Source organism: Lactuca sativa, chromosome 4, assembly GCF_002870075.4.
Source record: "Lactuca sativa cultivar Salinas chromosome 4, Lsat_Salinas_v11, whole genome shotgun sequence".
NCBI lineage: Eukaryota > Viridiplantae > Streptophyta > Magnoliopsida > Asterales > Asteraceae > Lactuca > Lactuca sativa.
This window is the reverse complement of record NC_056626.2, coordinates 60,366,202-60,372,314: the sequence shown is the minus strand read 5'-3', so window position 1 is coordinate 60,372,314 and position 6,113 is coordinate 60,366,202. Positions and strand designations below refer to the sequence as shown.

The 6,113-nt window shown below is 35.1% G+C and overlaps 1 long non-coding RNA gene across 2 annotated transcripts; it reads right to left on the bottom strand.

Annotated features, from left to right (window-relative positions):
• Positions 1-171: 171 nt before the first annotated feature.
• On the bottom strand, positions 172-5,843 carry LOC111878550 (uncharacterized). 2 transcript variants are annotated; one of them, XR_002845827.3, is made up of 7 exons: positions 5,351-5,843; positions 4,516-5,071; positions 4,304-4,394; positions 1,592-3,109; positions 933-965; positions 603-677; positions 172-469 (listed from the first exon to the last, which is right to left on the bottom strand). It is a non-coding gene; the product is annotated as an uncharacterized LOC111878550 (long non-coding RNA). The 2 variants fall into 2 exon arrangements; XR_002845826.3 differs by having other exon boundaries at positions 4,304-5,071; positions 5,351-5,840.
• Positions 5,844-6,113: the final 270 nt, after the last annotated feature.

Here is a 6,113-nt window from a genome sequence, read left to right as displayed (position 1 = left end):
GAGTTACAATAGCGTTTTGCTTCCAGTTTTTTACAGAGTAGGATCGTATACTTTGAGAGACTAACCGATTACAACATTTAAATTTCTTTGTGTTTGAATGTTATTTTTTTTACATAAAAACAAACATCATTATCCAAAAGTAAATAAAAACATACAATCAATGCAGATATATGCAATCATAAGCTGGGAACAATAATTAAAAAAATGCAAAAAAGTGTTTGACGAAGCCAAAGTCTTACATAAAGAAACAAAAATAAACAAAAAACCACATGATCAAAACATATAGACAGAAATAACATTGTACTTTAGAGTCCAAACCATGTGTAGCAATGTAATTTAAGAAGAGGTTGATCAAACTTTAGCAAATAAGCACCAGATTTTTTGAAACTTGGGCAACCTCATCAACTTGAGTCCAATCCATTTGAACTCAGATGCTCAAAAACCTTGTGTCGACCCATATGATGAAACGCTAGAAGAAATATATTAAACAAAAAGATAGAGAAGCATCATGAAATTATACTTGGTGAATGGATGAAGATGAATAGGAAAAAACCCAGGGATCAGTTGAATATTTAAAATAAAAAATTAGGGTAACTGCTTACATGTTTAAATGCAGTGAAGGTGCACACCTTCAGTCACAAGGGTCAACCTATAATCAGTCAAATACACCTGATCACCTGTAATATCAACAAACAAACACAAGGTTTGAGAGACAAATTGGATAATCAAATCTGAGAAATAAAAAATGTTACAATACACCTGCGAAATAGTGTGTACGTATGAGAGAGAGAGAGAGAGAGAGAGAGAGATGAAGTAACACGGGTAAATGAAATTATGCCAGCAAATAGTCATACTAAGCACAATTACTCATAAACTTAACATGAACATGATTAAAACAACTTGTAAACTTGAATTAAAAAAAATGAGATTACCACATTGGAAGTTGTATTACAAACGATCTTCGCCTGCAAGTAAGATCAGATACAAAACCATTAAATACAATAACTTAGGTAAGCCATGTCCGGTTCTTTAATCATAATGTAGGATCATTTGAATTACCATGTTCAAGATATAGAAAACCAGGAAAAGGTAAAGTACAACATGTAAAGTGAATCGAACTAAACCTACTAAACCTAGGTTCCTTACCAGCATCTTTACTTTTCATTTCCCTTCTCAACTCTCTCACATCACTCAACATTACACCAGAAGCATAAAGATTGGAAGAAAAAAAAAACTACTATCATTTTCAGGCTCTAAAGCAAAAATGTTCCAAAGATAAGATATAAAGATGAAAATTGGTAATTTAGTAATATCATGCGTCATTGATATGCAATTCATACATATGCACACCATAATTCATAGCAAAAAAAGAAAAATCATAGATCCGTTTCACTGGGGCATTTCCACAAACAGTTGGCATGCATTCTTTATCCATTAGAAACAAATCAGTACAAATAAGCAAGGGAATGGAAAAGTACCTTGAAACAGATTCTGAAGAAACCAAATCAAAACCCATATCACACAAAATTAAATTCTACAAAAGTACTGTATAAGATGATGAAGATTGGGAGGTTTGATTTTATAAACATACCTCTCTGTATTTCTCCTCCAGCCTCAACCAAGAATCCTTATCGTCACTCCCACTGAAAAGCCCCATCTCACCTCTCAACACGATTATGTAATTGAAACATCATATATTAGATACGTTTTATGAACAACTGAACCAGAGAACCCTTTAGGCTCTAAATGGTTCATCTTTTTGTTCATCTTCATCCAGATCTGAACACCTCTTTTAAAACCCTAGAGATAAAGAACAAAGATAAACTTGTGGCATTTGGTGGTATCGAACTCCAGGGTGGATGGGTTGCCGATAGAGGAGATATTAATGGTGGTTTTTATTAGTGTTCCTGCACAACACCGGTACGTAAAATGTGTCCAGATGCAAATAAAAAAAAAAAAGCCGAATTGTTGTCGTGAATGCCAGAGAGAGACGAATATTAGGTTTCAGTTGGGTTTAATGGTGGGTCTTGAGTAGTGTGAGGTATATGCGGAGTGAGGTCATGGAACTGGTGGAGAGTGGTCGAACTGGTGGTGAGTGGTCTGATGGCTAATTGGAGTTAGAGAGAAGGAGACATGGTTGAGAGAAGGGGATGGTTAGGCCATGGGGTGTGGATTGGTTTTTCACGCGTAATGATGACGTGTAGGGGGTATTCACGCGTGAACACCGCCCCCACCGGTGAATGTGACGCGGATTGGATTCTCTTACGGTCGTTCATGCTTTGATTGGGTGATTTTTTTTTACCGTTTTTTCCTTTCATTTTTTGACCGTTGCTTTTTATTAACAAAAAAAAAAACTTTTCAATTTATTTCATCTACTATATATACACAAACACATAAACAAACTAAACACATCTTTCTCTACAAATAATATCTCTCCACTATCTCATTTTCTCTCAAAAATATGGAGCAAAATCAAAATACATCTACCACTCCAAACACCCCAACAACCCCAACCACTCCAAATGATCAATATCAAGATTACATTCAAATGCTAACATCCCCAATCCAACATCAACCTCTATTTACCAACATTCCATTTCAACCAAACTACTTCCAACAACAATTACCACAATCTCAATTCCAAGGTTTTCAACAATTTCGACCCCAACAATTCCAAACACAACCATCTCAACAACTCCAAACACCACCATCTCAATAATTCCAAACACAACCATCTCAACAATTCCAAACACCACCATCTCAAGTCCCTTGTTCTTAATCCCCAACTATAAACTTGGACAACGACGAGGACGACCGGGTCGAAGAGACACAACCATCTAGGCATAGGAAATCAAAAGGAAAAGCTACAAATAGAAGAGGAACAACTTGGATCGAAGAGGAGGAGGAAGCTTTAGCTAAAGCTTGGATTTCTATATCGTGTGACTCAAGGACGGGCAACGCGCAAACGGGAACAAGTTTTTGGGTTCGTGTTTTAGATCATTTTCACTCGCTTTTGGGAAGGCAAACGGGTCGAACGTACGACGCGGTCAACGGAAAATGGCGTGAACTACGAGCGACGTGCACCAAGTTTAACGGCATATTTGAAAATCTGAAAAATATGCATAAAAGTGGTAGCAACAATTTCAATATTTTATCAACCGCATGCCAACAATTCAAAGTTACTCATATTTAAATGGTTCAGGTTTTTGTTGCCATTATCCTTATGAATATGTTGTTGCCATTTATGATATTAATCGCTGCAAGAATGTTTCTTATTGTTGAATAATATCTAATACTCTATTCTTGTCTGCAAATATAGAAATTAGAAAGTAACTGGATTTTCAACTCCACCAAGAAACCCATTAAACAATGTAAGTGAAACCATATTTGGTGATGCATTAAAGCAATTGTTAAGATGCCAAAGCACCTACAATACAAGTGTTAAACTGTTACAAAAACCTCATAAATATTGATAACCATTACATTAGTCATTTGACCAACCAAATATTTCTATCATGAACCTCATTCGAAAATATTTATTCAATTGTCATATAAATGCATCTACATGGTTTTTTATTTCTATAAATCGAATCAACATCACTACCTTTCTAGGTTTGGTTACAGAAAATTATATCAAACCTACAAAATTCTTTTTCATCATCACAGACAAACCTATGAACAAAATTCCAGCCTACCAAACACTAAACCACAAAAAATGGACATACAAACACAAGTGAATACTAAAATCATCTAATGGTAATTTAAAGCATGCAGATCACAATACTTTTAAGAGGAGACTAACACTTTGTACACAAATTTATCTATGAGATGAAGAGGTATGTGCACTCCAAAAAAACCAAAAATGTCTATCAAATCACAATAAACAAATGGATTGACAACATATAGTTGGTATCATGATTAAGAGAACTATCCATGGTGTTGTTTTCCTCCTTTTCCCCTGCCACTCAACTATTAGGTGCTAAACTCCAACATTTCCTATAATACTTGACTGGAATTATATGCCATGGCCCAACATAAAGACGATTTTAGGAGCACACCAAATTACCAGGTTCATTCACTTTTAGAGTATCAAAAAAATAAACTAAAGGTGAATCCAAAAGAAGAAAATAATTTAAAATTTTTGGGTTTACTTGACAAAGTCAAATGATTTTGAATCCAATTCCAGAAATTGGAGAAGGATTTAAATCTTGCTTCACCCTAGACACTAAATCCCAAAACCAGACAAATTTCATAGGTCCTTTCGTTGAATGTATTGTTTTTACAGGTTCAAATAAAATCATACCTACATAAAGGCCAATGTTTTGTTGTTAGCTGAACAAAAACCATACATATACATTGGAGATGAACACCTGGAATGAACTAAATAGACGCACCTGAAAATTAGAACAAATTGCAGATATTGTTGGCAGATCTATGTTAATAATGTTGTACAATCAAAGTACACAGACAGTTCATTTAAACCGAATTCAAAGAGAATTAGGTCAAGATTGTTACCTTGAAGAGGAGCAACAGATCTTCATCAATCATACATAAGAAAGATTGTGTGATATAACTAATGATAAATAGAAAATAATCATCTATTAAAAGCATAAGCTATATTTTAATAAAAAGGTCAACCAAACATCCATAATAGTTTGAATAAAATCCAATTTTTTAACATCATGATATCAGAAACATATACAAATACCTTTATATGTTCCAAATCCTTATCTTTCTTATCTATATCTTGTTAAGCTTCATATTGACTTCCCATATTCAGTAATTTTAACATTTTGAAAGTAAAAGTAATGATTTTTATAAACATGTATGCCAATGTATCCTAAAAAAAGTAAAACTTTAAGCCATAATCAAATAAATACGCACCTGTATGATTAATTTTATAAATTGGCGAAGAATAAAAAGAGGGGAAACAGAGATAATGGTGGTGTAAACCTGAGAAATGGTGTGGTGGTGATGATGAGGGGAACTACAGGTATGTGTGTTGAAAATGGCGGCTGATGAAGGATTTGGTGGTGTTGAAGATAATGGCTATTGGGGATCTTCATAAAACCTACAATCAAACCAAAGATAAAATCAATGAATAAATGAACTGATTAATAACGGAAGGAGAGATGGAGAAGAGAGAATAAAACCCAAAATGGGTTGGTAGTGATTTTAATAGTGGCGTGACTTTGAAAGGGATTGAAAGAAGGGGAAAAACATTCAGATGAAAAAAAACCACCAATTCCTTTTCTACAATGAAAAATCATCATAAACCACGCATCCAATAGAAAAACGTTTAAAACAACACAAAAGACTCTTTTATCCAACAAAAATCATCGATACAAACCTAGAGATGGTTGGGATTGATTGTGGTTGTGGCTCTTTGGGCTTTTTTTATAGAGAGGGGTGGAGGGGCACTATCACTGACTCAAAAAATTCATAGTCAAGGAACAGGGGGCTCTGAGAGCTCTAAGCTACGCTTATTTACGGAGATTATAGCGAGAGAGATGAATGAGTTTGTGGTGGTCTCCGATTAATGAGTTTGAAAATTGTGGTGGCTAGGGTTTCTCATTGCACTGATGGTCAGGGAGGGTGCCCAGGTGACAAAGATGGAGTGGGGTATGGGTAATAGATTTTGGTGGTCTCCGATTGAGGGGGGAAAGAGGAGAACGCATATGGTTGAGTGTCAAGTGATAGCGGTGTGATAGCAGTGTAATAGTGGTGTGACGGTTGTGTTGTGATACAGATGGCGACGGTGGGTGTTTGATGGCGAGGGTGGGTGTTTGGCTAACCTTTTTGAAAGCCAAAAGTCCATTTAGAAAAAATTGCAAAAAGTCAGAATTGTGTAATTTTTCCAAAAAGTTTATTATAAAAAAGTAGTTTTTACAAGATTATCAAACATCTTTTGTCTTTCTATCTTTTCCTAAAAGCTAAAAGATGTTTTAAAAGATAAAACAAACATCCCGTGGTGGAATCGATGGTGTGTGGTGGTGTTGGTCATAGGTTATGGAGAAAAAGGAGAGAGGCGACTGAGTTAAAGACGTAGATGGTGAATGGAGAAGAGTAAAGGTATTATATAAATGGCCAGAGGTATAGCATTAAAAGGCTGA